This window comes from Peromyscus leucopus, chromosome 3 (assembly GCF_004664715.2).
Source record: "Peromyscus leucopus breed LL Stock chromosome 3, UCI_PerLeu_2.1, whole genome shotgun sequence".
Taxonomy (NCBI): Eukaryota; Metazoa; Chordata; class Mammalia; order Rodentia; family Cricetidae; genus Peromyscus; species Peromyscus leucopus.
Window position 1 is genome coordinate 76,499,066 of NC_051065.1, and position 12,065 is coordinate 76,511,130.

Sequence of the window (12,065 nt, forward strand, 5' to 3'; positions counted from 1 at the left end):
GGGTATTGAAGTCTTGCACTACTAATATGTGAGGTTCAATTTGTGATTTAAGGTTTAGTATTTTTTTTTTTTTAAAAAAAAACAAACAAAAAACAAATGTGGGTGCTCTTGTATTTGAGGCCTAGATGTTAAAAATTGAGATGCCGCCAGGTGGTGGTGGTGCACGCCTTTAATCCCAGCACTCGGGAGGCAGAGCCAGGTGAATCTCTGTGAGTTCGAGGCCAGCCTGGGCTACCAAGCGAGTTCCAGGAAAGGTGCAAAGCTACACAGAGAAACCCTATCTCGGAAAAAAAAAATGAGATGCCATCTTGGTGGATTTTTCCTTTGACGAGTATGAAATGTCCTTCTCTACCTCTTTTGATTACTTTTAGTTTGAAGTCTTTTGCTAGATATTAGAATCACTACATCAGCTTGCTTCTTAGGTCCATTTGCTTGGAAAATCTTTTTCCAACCCTTTACTCTGAGGTAATGTCTATCTTTGGTGTTGAGGTGTGTTTCCTGTATGTAGCAGAAGGATGGATCCTGTTTTTGCATCCATTCTGTTAGTCTCTGTCTTTTTATTGGGGAATTAAGTCCATTGATACTGAGAGATGTTAATGACCAAAGATATTTTCTTGTTGTTGGTGTTTGTGGTAGTGTGTATATATATGAGTGTGTGTGTGTGTGTGTGTGTGTGTGTGTGTGTGTGTTTCTTTTCTTTGGGTTTTGCTGCTGGTGTGAGATTATTTATTTCCTGTGTTTTCACAGATGCAGTTAACTTCCTTGGGTTGGAGTTTTCTTTCTGATACCTTCTGTAGGGCTGATTTGTGAATATATATCATTTAAATTTGACTTTTTCTTGAAATATCTTATTTTCTCTGTCCATGGTGATTGAAAGTTCTACTGGGTATAGTAGTCTGAGTTGGCATCTCTGGTCTCTTAGAGTCTGCAAGACATCTGTCCAGGCTCTTCTGGCTTTTATAGTATCTGTTGAAAAATTGGGTGTCATTCTAATGGATCTGCCTTTATATGTTATTTGGCCTTTTCCCCTTGCAGCTTTTAATATTCTTTCTTTGTTCTATTTATTTAATGTTTTGATTATTATGTGGTACAGGGACTTTCTTTTCTGATCCAGTCTATTTGGTGTTCTGTAAGCTTCTTGTACCTTTATAGGCATGTCCTTCTTTAGGTTAGAAAAATTTTCTCCTATAATTTTGTTAAATATATTTTCTGGGTTCTTGAACTGGGATTTTTCTCCTTATTCTATCCTTATTATTTTTAACTTTACTCTTTTAATAGTGTCCTGGGTTTCCCTGAATGTTTTGTGTTAGGAATTTTTTAGATTTAACAATTTCTTTACCAATTCTTTACTGAGATTCTGTCTTCCATCTCTGGTATTCTGTTAATGATGCTTATATCTGTAGTTTCTGTTCACTTACCCAGATTTTCTGTTTCCAGAATTCCCTCAGTTTGTGTTTTCTTTATTACTTCTATTTTGATTTTTATGTCTTGAACAGTTTCTTTCACCTATTTACCTATTCCCCCCCACCCCCCGGCTTTCTTGGCATTCTTTAATGGGTTTATTGATTTCCTCTAATTTTTTTGTATATTCCTTGATTTCTTTAAGGGATTTTTTTTTTCATATCCTCTTTAAGGACCTCTAATCATCTTTATAAAGTTGTCATCCAGAGTTGGGGACAGGGGCCTGGCTATTGGGTAAGTGGTGAGGTGGGAGGGTGTGGGCAGTGGAATGGGTCTTTGGGAAATGAATCTAAGGAGTGGGGCCATTCAGCTAAGAGACAGGTCACTTACCTGTTCTGATTGGTTGATGTGTTTCTTGTAGGCAGCAGACAGATGGATTTTGTTTTTTGATCCATTCAGTCAGTCTCGGTCTTTTTTTTTTTTTTTTTTTTTTCAAGACAGGGTTTCTATGTGTAGCTTTGGAGCCTGTCCTAGAACTCACTCTGTAGTCTAGGCTGCAGTCTGGGGTCTTTTGATTGGGGGAACTGAGGCTATTGATAGTTAAAGTTGCTATTGAAATGTATGTCCAAGTTGTGGTGCTTGTGTTGTTAATTTTTGATGTTTTTGTTTGTGTTCTCAGTGGTATTTTGTGTTTTAATACTTAGGGCTTTGTATTTCTCTCCACGTTCTCTCTGCTATACTCATTTTTTTCTTCAGCCCAACACAATGTTTCTTATATTTTCCTTAGGTTTTGTTTATTTGATATTTTTAAAGCTATTTATATGGCGGAATCACTTTGGATCACAGCAAATAGTTTTCCTGGATATACTAATTTAGGTTGGCTATCAAAGTCTTTTAGAATTTAGAATGCATTGTTTCTGGCTCTTCTTGCTTTGAATATTCCATTGAGAAATCAACTGTTATTCTATTGAGTTTTTATTTACATGTGACTTGTGGTTTTTGTTTTTTGTTCTTTTTCTCTTAAAGCTTTCAATACATTTTATTTGTTATATATAGTTAGTGTTTTAACTATTACATATTATGGCAATTTTCTTTTCTGGTCTTTTTTGTTTGGTGTTTTGTATGCTTCTTGTATTTGTATGGGTATACCTTTCCTTTAGTGAGAGAAAGTTTTCTTCTATGATCATGTTGAAGATCTGGTCTATGCCGTTGGCTTAGGCTTCCTCTGCCCCATTGTTTTAGTCAGTGTTCTATTGTTGTGAAGAGATACCATTATCACAGCAACTATTATGAAAGAAAGCATTTCATTGGGGGCTTTACAGTTTCAGAGGTTTTGTTCATTATTATCATGGCAGATATGCAGGCATACATGGTATTGGAGAAGTAGCTGAGAATTCTACATTCAGATTTGCAGGCAGCAGGAAGAGAGAGACACCAGGTTTGCCTTGGGCTTTTGAAACTTCAAAGCCCAATCCCAATGACACACTTCCTCTAATAAGGCGAGACCTACTCTAATAAGGCCACACCTCCTAATCTTTCTCAAGTAGTGCCATTCTCTGATGACTAGGCATTCAAATATATGAATCTATGGGGGTCATTCTTATTCATACCACCACACTCATCTCTGTCTATAATTTGAGGATTTGCTCTTTTCATGGTGTCTCACATTTCCTGTGTTTATTCCCTATGTGTGTGTGTTTCTTTTTCTTTCATTTTTGTGGTCCTTACCCATTTGGTTTAGATGTTCTATTTTCATCTTCCAGATCTGATATTCTGTCCTCTGCTTGATTCATTACATTTGTAAGGCTTCCTTTGAATTTTCTGGTTGGGCTATTGGGTTTTTCAATTACATCTGCATTTCAGCCAGAGTCCTCTTCTGTGTTTCTATCTCTTCATTGAATTCCATTTTCAGGGCCTGGATTGTCTTTGTCATTTTCATCAGCCTCATATTTGTATTTTCTCGGGCATCACTCAGGCACTGAAGCTCCTTAAGCTTTTTCTCCTTGATTTCATTGAACTAATTCTTTGTATCTTCTTTAATCCTCTTGAATTCTTGGACGTTTCTGATTTTTTTTCTAAAATTCTTTGTACTAGGGTTAATCTAGGTTGGATATGACATGAGAGAGTCCTGTGGTGTTGTGGATAGTTAGGGAAAGTACTGGCTCAAGCCTAGAGCCCCTCTGCAATGAAGGTAGAGAAAGCCAGAGTAGGCTTCATGGGTTGTGAAGCCCAGGCTAAATCTGATGGATTACCAAAATGGCAAGGATGAAGAGATCAGGTGTACTCAACAGGCGAGACTCTTGAGGAGTTTGTCAGCAGTCTGGGTATGGATTGGGCGAGTGTAGATGGTACACAGTAGATGTGGGTAGGGTGGATTCTAGAGGGAGCTCGGTGTAAAATCTTAAAACTTGGATCTAGATAGTGGAGGAGGGAGGTGGGCTTTATAGGGAATAAATGCATGAAAAGGAAGTAATTGGAATGCCCTTCCTGAAGTACAAACACAGAAGAGTTATGACTGTACTGCTGCTGGCTGGACTTGTGAAATAAGGAATACCATATTTAATAGCAGTGGTTGATAGATTAGATCATTTGAAGGGAAGTGAGTAGAGTTAATGTTGAGTATTAATTCATCATTAATCTTGTCCTAAGTTAGATTCTTAGGAGTTTCACTGATAAAGCACTGGGTATTCTTTGGCAAACATCACAGGGAGAAAACTTTCGGCTAGTGTGGGTAGCTGTCTATTTGCTGTTCATCTAGGTAAATAAAGAGCAGATTGCTGATGTGAATGCAATATGATGGCTCAGGATTAACTGGGTGGTGAAGGGCACAACCACAGGCACTTCTGTGTATCACCAGGTCTATAGAGCAGGGTTGCTTGGGTCAGGACATTCCAAGGACTACAAGTTGGAAGCAACCACATACACTTCTCATATTTTAGAGTCAAGAGTCCAGTCTCTGAGAAGCCAATGAGATAGAGCGATGAAAGCAGTGGTGAATTTCTCTGGCAGAAGAATGTAAATCCAAATGGGACTCATGTGGTGTTATCACAACAGTAATGACTCAGTTGGCAGCAATAGAACATGCCAATGGCTCCTGTTGCAGAGGTGAAAAAAAAAAAAACCACAGGTGTGACTCACAGATAAACACACAAAAGGATAAAGCATGTCGACGTAGAAGACTGGCAAGAAATAATTGTAAGGTAATCTGAAGAACTATGCTCAATCCAAGCCTGTCAGCTAGACAGGTCATCTTGAATAAGTTGCTTAACTTCATAAACATGTCAACACAATGACCTCAGAATCATGGCTTCCTTACCCAATGTCACTCTTCAGACCAAAAATTCTTTATTTTTTCCTGGGCTGTCTGACAAGACTCAGAGCTCAGCACTGACAGAACAATGCAGCTCAGAGAAGTTATTAGTGTTTAGAGAGAATGTCAAGATAAAATCTGATAGATGATTGGCTCTTGGGGGAGGTGTGTCTGAAACAAACACAGCCCTAAGAAGCCTGGGGTATGTGGTGTCTACAGTATGGAGGAAGGAAGAGCAGGGACCAAATGCTCCCCAGGGCCCCATGTGTTGTTCAGGATTGGTTATGTCTGCAGTGCATAAGAGGTGGAAGAACTGTCAGTAGGGGGTCCCAGTAGGAGGAAGTTAGGTGGTGGTGTATGCCATGGAAGGAGATACTGAAACTCTTGCTCTCTGTGCTTCTTGGTTTCCTGAGATGAGTGCACATTTCCTACTGTGCTGTGCAAACAAAGGCTCGAAGTGAGGCCATGAAAGCATGGGAGGAAACCTTTGAAATGGACCTTCCTTCCTTTTCGGTCAGTTATCTTGGGTCATTGGTCACAGCAGTGAATTGTGTTAGAAGAAAGAGGGCTGGAAAGATGGGCAGAGGACAAGACGTCTCATGTAGGCTAATGAATGCAAACAACATACATAGTTCTAATGAAGAGTGAGCTTCTTAAACTCCAGGGCCTGTAGAGGTAGAAAGAGTGGGGGAGTACGTTCTGGAATTGACTGGTTATGAAAGGATAGCAGGACCAAGGGACAAAGAAATGTTTACTCTCTGATGGGTTGGAAATACACATTTACTAGCCAGAGTCGCTGCTGAGCCAGGGTGATGACAGTCATCTGAAAAGATCCACCCAGAGATGTGGAAAACACCATGTATAGAGTCAGGAGCAAAAGACAGTCTCATGGAAAGCTGGTGTGGAGAAAGTGAATGGAGCAGGATGATGAAAGGGGAAAATACAGTAATTATCAAGCTGCATGGCGATGGAGACCTACACCAGGCTGAAGGAGGAAATTGGAAAAGGATGTTGGAGGCACCTCAGAGGAAACACATGTAGGCTTTGGGGACAGGTGATGTGAAGGGTGGGAGGCTGGTGGCTGGGAGAATTCTGGGCACAGTGGATATGTAGTAATTGCTAAGGTGGAGGTGGCTCCAGCGCTGGAGGGCTGTAGCTGAGCTGAGATCTGAGACACTGAGTTGAAAGTATTCTGGACCCAGACTTCATCACAAGAGGGGCAGCATGCAGCAGGACCAACCAGCAGGCGGCTGAGGAAGGAGGCTGGATGGCACTCACATCAGGATGGAAAGAAAAGAGAAGGACTGTGGCAGGGGTGGAGGCAGGGAGACAAGCCAGGGTGTTGTAAGGACCCACAAGGCATTGGAAGACGTTAGGATGACAAAAGGGTTTGAAGAAAATAAAAACAACAACAGGGTATGGTGTATATTCTTACACATCTGAAATATGTGAGGGTGTTTCAGGGCTGTTGTTTACTGTTATCACAGATTTAAAAAAAATAATTTGCTCTGTACAATGTGATACCTTTATGTAAGAGTCAAGAACAAAAGTTTTCTTAATTGTTCACTGTTTTCAGGTGTCTGACCTTGAAAGGAAAAAAACACAAGCTTCTGTTGAAACTCAGGACACTTTCCTAAGCCACACATCTCATTTTAATCCTGCAGAACAGTGGCCAACCCTGTGCCTATGAGCAGTGGTCTCGGGAGTGTTTGTGTGTGTGCGTGCACGTGTGTGCATGTGTGGGTATGGGAAAGCTTCCACCACCCTGCAGCTTCTCTTCCTGTTTCTGTGTCCCTCTGGAACACTGATCACCTCAGTAACATTTGATTATAGCCCGAGAAGTTTGGTGCTGGCAGCCCTCCAGGTGAGAGGACAAAGAGCCTTTCTCCCTCTCCCTCCAGAGTCACCTTTCAGGAGCACCTGTCCTTCCTCTCTGCTACTGTGCTCTGTCACACCCCATCCAGGGACAAACTCACCACCAGTGTGACAAAGACACCTGCCTCCGCAGCAATGCTGGCATTCCAGCCAGCTTCAAGCGAGTGCCTCTTGTTGCAGTTTGAAATGGTCTTTTTCATAATGGAGCAGTCAACACCTTCAGTCTAGTTTCTGTGGCAACGGCCCCTCCTCTCCCCGTGTCTTTAAAAAGAGTGAGAACGCCTTGCTCAGTGAGGACTGGGATGACTCTGCTTTGCTTTAGAAGCAGCAACTGTCCAAAAAGCTCCTCCTGTCTGTCTGTGCTCCTGAAGGAGGGGAGCTCCGGTGTGTTGCTACATGAGGAGGCAGCCAGCCAGGTATGCTCTCCTTTAAACCAGATGCACAGGCTAGAACTGTGCTATCCACGGCAGCGTGAAGCACACCGGCTACTTTTCCAGAGGACCTGGGTTTTATCCCCAGCACCCACTTTCTGTAACTCCAGTCTCAGGAGATCCAACACCCACTTCTGGCCTCTGCTGGCATATGTGTGGTGTACAGACGTACATGCAGGCAAAACACCCACACACATAAAATCAATAGAAATTAAAATAAAAACTATGCTATTCATTCTCCTGTGAATTTTAGCAACACCTTTATTACAAAACAATTCGTTTTTGTGTGTTAATGTATCTATACTATCTAACCATTTTTTTAAATAAAAAAAAAATCACTTTATTGTAATGAACCCACAAGTAAAATCACACTAGATTAAGGTGGCCAATCAGCCAAACACTTGCCCAGCTCCAAACTCTATATCTCAGTGAAATCTTTATATAGATAAAATGGCCATTGTGAAGCTAGGAAGTGTTGCCCAAGGTTTTACATTTTCATTATATATTGCATTTTATGCATCGATCCACAAAAAACAAAAACATACACACAAGCGAACAAACAAGCCTCTGGGAGAATTGAAACCAGAAGAACAATTGTTTTCAATCCTTTCATGACCCGTGTGCTTCAGCTGCCCTCTGTCCTTCCTCATCACTAAATATTGTCATTTCTTGGTTCCTTTTCTAGATGTTATAACTACACTTATACCCGTTTATAAATATAAATGTATACATCATAGGCTAGGATCCATATGTAAGGGAGAACATGTGGGGTTTTTCTTTGTGAATATTACGTATCTTTCTCACTTAATAGTTTACTCTCTAAGCCCACTCATTTTTCCTGCAAATTTTTTTTTTTAAAGATTTATTTATTTATTATGTATACAGTGTTCTGCCTCCATGTATGTCTACAGGCCAGAAGAGGGCACCAGATCTCATTACAGATGGTTGTGAGCCACCATGTGGTTGCTGGGAATTGAACTCAGGACCTCTGGAAGAGCAGTCAGTGCTCTTAACCTCTGAGCCATTTCTCCAGCCCCTTCCTGCAAATTTAAATCTTTACAGTTGAGCAATATTCTATCTTGTACATGTGCTATGTTTTCATTATCCATCCACCTGTCAGTGGTTGTCTAGACTGGTTCTGTTTCCTTGCTGTCATAAATAGAGCAGCAAGGACATGGGGCTGAAACGATCTCTCTGGCAGGGTATGAAGTTATCCGTATATACATCCACAAGTGGGATAGTAAGGTCATTTGGTAGCTCAATTTTAATTTTTTTGAGGAACCTCCAAACCTATTTCAAGAATGGACATATTAATTTGCATCCCTGCCAGCAGTAAGGATCCTCTTTGCCTGCACCCTCTCTGAGATTTGTTTTAAGTTTCTTTTTTAAATACTCAGGTTTCTGTTTGTTTCTGTTTTTAGTTTTTTAATTTCATTTTATGTGTATAGGTGTCTTGTCTGCCCATGCATCTCTGTGCCATGTGCATGCCTCGTGCTCGCAGAGGGCAGAAGAAGGTGTCCACAGGAACTGGACGTACAGATGGTTGTAAGCCACTGTGTAGTGTTAGGACCCCACCCCGGGGCCTCTGAAAGAGCAGTCAGTGTTCTTTCCCCCAGAGTCAATTCTCTAGGCTCTCCTGTCAGCTTTCATGATGACAGTCAGCTGACTGGGGTGGGGTGGGATCTCAAAGTAGTTTTAATTTGCATTTTCCTAATGACTAAGGTTGTCTGTCAACACTTTTCACAATAAATGTTGGTCATTTGTGTTTCTTCTTTTTCTAAAATGCCCATTCATTTCATCAATCCCTTTGCTGATTAGTAATTTTATTTCCTCTGTATTTAATTTCTATAGTTCTTTGTAAATTCTGAGCATAACCCCCTACACACACACACACACACACACACACACACACACACACACACACACACCCATTCATCTCCTTCATGAAGTATCTCTGGTAAAGATTTCCTCCCATTGGGTGTGCCATTTGCCCTGCTGATAGTTTCTATTGCTGAGCAGAAACTTTTTAATTTCATGTAGTCTCACCTGTGGATACTTGGTGCTCGTGTCTATGCTATCGAGGTTCTGTTTAGAAAGTTCTTGCCTGTCTCAGTGTCTTGAAAACATACCCTACATTTTCCTTCAGTAGTTTCAGGCTTTATATTAAGGCCTCTTAGTCATTTTGAATGTATTGTTGTGCAAATGATTTTAAATGTCTTTAATTCCTCTGCAGTGGATATTCAGTTTTGTTAGCACTGTTTGCTAGGTCAACTATCTTTATTCTATTGCATGTTTTTGTCACCTGTGTCAAAAACTAGGTGGCCATACCTTTGATAGCTTATCTGTAGTTCTATTCCATTGCATTGGCCTCACGATCTGGTTTCCTTTCAGTACCATGCTGTCGCTGTCACTACAGTCCTGCAGGATAATTTGAGGGAAAGCAGTACTTTACCTCCAGCTGTGTTCTTAGTTCTTAGAAAGGCTTTGGCTATTTACGGTCTCTTGTGGAACAAAGAGTCCTTGACTACTTTCAGAATCATTCTGTCCTTTGAGGCGATGGTCTAGAGAGGTTAGCTAATTCTTTCATTGAATGAAGTAAGTGTGTCACTAAGCATTGCGTTTAGATTTATTTATTTATTTAATGTGTGTGTGTGTTTGCACCATATGTGTATTTGTTTTCTGTTTGTTTGTTTCTTTTTTCTTTTTTTACTTTTAAACCATATGTGTATTTGTATTGGAGTTAACAGAGGCCCAAAGAGGGCATTGGGTCTGCTGGATCTGCAGTCACAGGTGATTACTAAATGTCCTTTGGGTGCTGGGAACCAGTCTTGGGTCCTCTGAAAAAGCAGTAAGCATTCTTAATTTCTGAGTCAGCTTTCCAGCCCTGATTTTGTTTGTTTGTTTACTGAGGCAAGGTCTCATTATGTAGCCCTGGCATGTCTGGAACTCTATGCAGATTAGCCTGGCCCAGCACCAGAGGCCCTACCTCTACTTCCCCAGTGTTAAGATTCAACTAAAATACGTAACATTTTCTCATTGAAAGTTGATTGCTCTCAGGTGTGCTGTACAGAAATAGAAAGTTACCATCCCCTTCACATGCTGTCTTCAGATAATAAGAGTCCACAGCTGCTTTTGAAGTTGTCCTCATGCCTCGAATGTCCTTTCATATGGTCTCAAGGGACACACTTACCTCTCTTTATCTACTCAATAAACTACACATCCTGCCGGCCTTAGCTAAAAATCGTTTCCAGGGATAAGTGGTTAAGAACTCTTGTTGCTTGTGTAGAGGACCAGGGTTCAGCTTCCAGCACCAACATTGTGAGTAGTTCATAGCCTTCCTAACTCTACTTCCAAGGGGTCTGATGACCTCTTCTGACCTCCACGGGCCCTACAGGCCAAATCCACATAAAATAAAATAAAAAACAATCTAAAAAGAAAAGCAAATAATAAAAGTATTCTTTAGCTCTTGTCCTTCTGCGTGGTGTGTGTTTTCCCCTGCCTCGCTCACTACAATACACCTGTTAGTTGTATTTTAAGTTTCTCCTAGAGAAGCACTTGAATTTTTTTGTTTTGTTTCATTTTTGAGACAGTGTGTCACTGTGTAGATGCAGTTGGCCTGGAATTGCTCTATATAACAGGCTGGCCTTGAACTCACAGAGATCTGCTTGCCTCTGCTTCCTGAATGTGGGAATTTATGGTGAGTACCATCACATGCTTTTTCCAGCAGCCCATTTCACAGTGCCTGGTATACGATGGGTATCTAGCAAATACATTTTGAATAACAGTCATTGAGCTTTCATTCACTCAGCTTTCTTGTCTCCTGAAGTATTAGACTTATGCTTTTCTACAAATGGCAAAGATTGCTATTTATCAGAAGAAACAGCACTGCAATTGCCTCCAAACTCTGCCTCCTCCACTATAACCTGCACACGGATGGAAGACTATGTTGCTTAACACATCAGTTCTCCATAGCACCTCTCACACCCCCATCCTGCTCACACTCTGCTGCTTCCTGCTACCTATGGGGTGAAGATTAGCTTCCCACATCCCATCTCCTCTTCACCTGGTAGAACCTCTATTGCAATTGGGTCCCCTGATCCTCACAGATTCATTTCCCTCCTCATGTTTCAGCCTAGGCCTCCTGGCTAGACTAAAGCTTCCTTCACATTAAAATGATCATTGAGTAAGTCTTTTGTTTACCTGTTGAAATGTCTTGAGACTCTGAAAGTGGAACTCTCCTCTTTCTCAGGGGCTGTTTTCTCCTGTGTTTCTTCATTGCTTTTACCATTGCGTGAATTGCATTCATTCTTAAACACAGGGAGCTGATGAGCCTTGTCCACTGTGTTAACATCTGCTGTGAAGCAGTGCCTGAAACCAGACAGTGACTGTCAAGACTATCAGTTTAGTAAATGGAATACTAAATGCAGAAATCAAGGTCCTACCTGATCCAGCCCCACCCCTTCTCTCTTTCTTTCACATTTATCTGGTCTTCTATTCCACCTCATTACCTCCATAACTGGACCTATTCAAAGTATCCTGGGCTTTTTCTTCTGTTTAAATTGTCATTATCTTTCAAGATTTAGCTCAAATTTCAGGTTTTCTTTAATGCAACCCAAGGCAGAAGCTCTTTGTCTTGTCTTAGGGTTTCTATTGCTGTGAAGAAGCACCATGACCACAGCAACTCTTAATAAGGAAAAGACATTTAATTGGGATGGTGCTGTGGAATAATCCTTTTGTACACTGTGAAGATGTTTTGCTCTCGTTGGTTTAATGAAGAGCCAACTGGTCAATAGCTAGGCAGAAAGAGGTTAGGTAGGGGAGCCAGACTGAGAAAACATTGAGGAAGGAGGAAGGTAGAGTTGTCAGCCAGATGCAGAAGAAGCAGGAGATGAGCATGCCATGCTGAGAAAAGTACCACCATGTGGCAGAGCACACGTAAGAAATATGGGTTAAAGCATTTATAATTAATAATAAGTCTCTCTGTGTGCTTACTTGGGAGTGGGCTGATGGGACAGAAACTCTTACCTTCAGGGTAGTTTACATTTTCA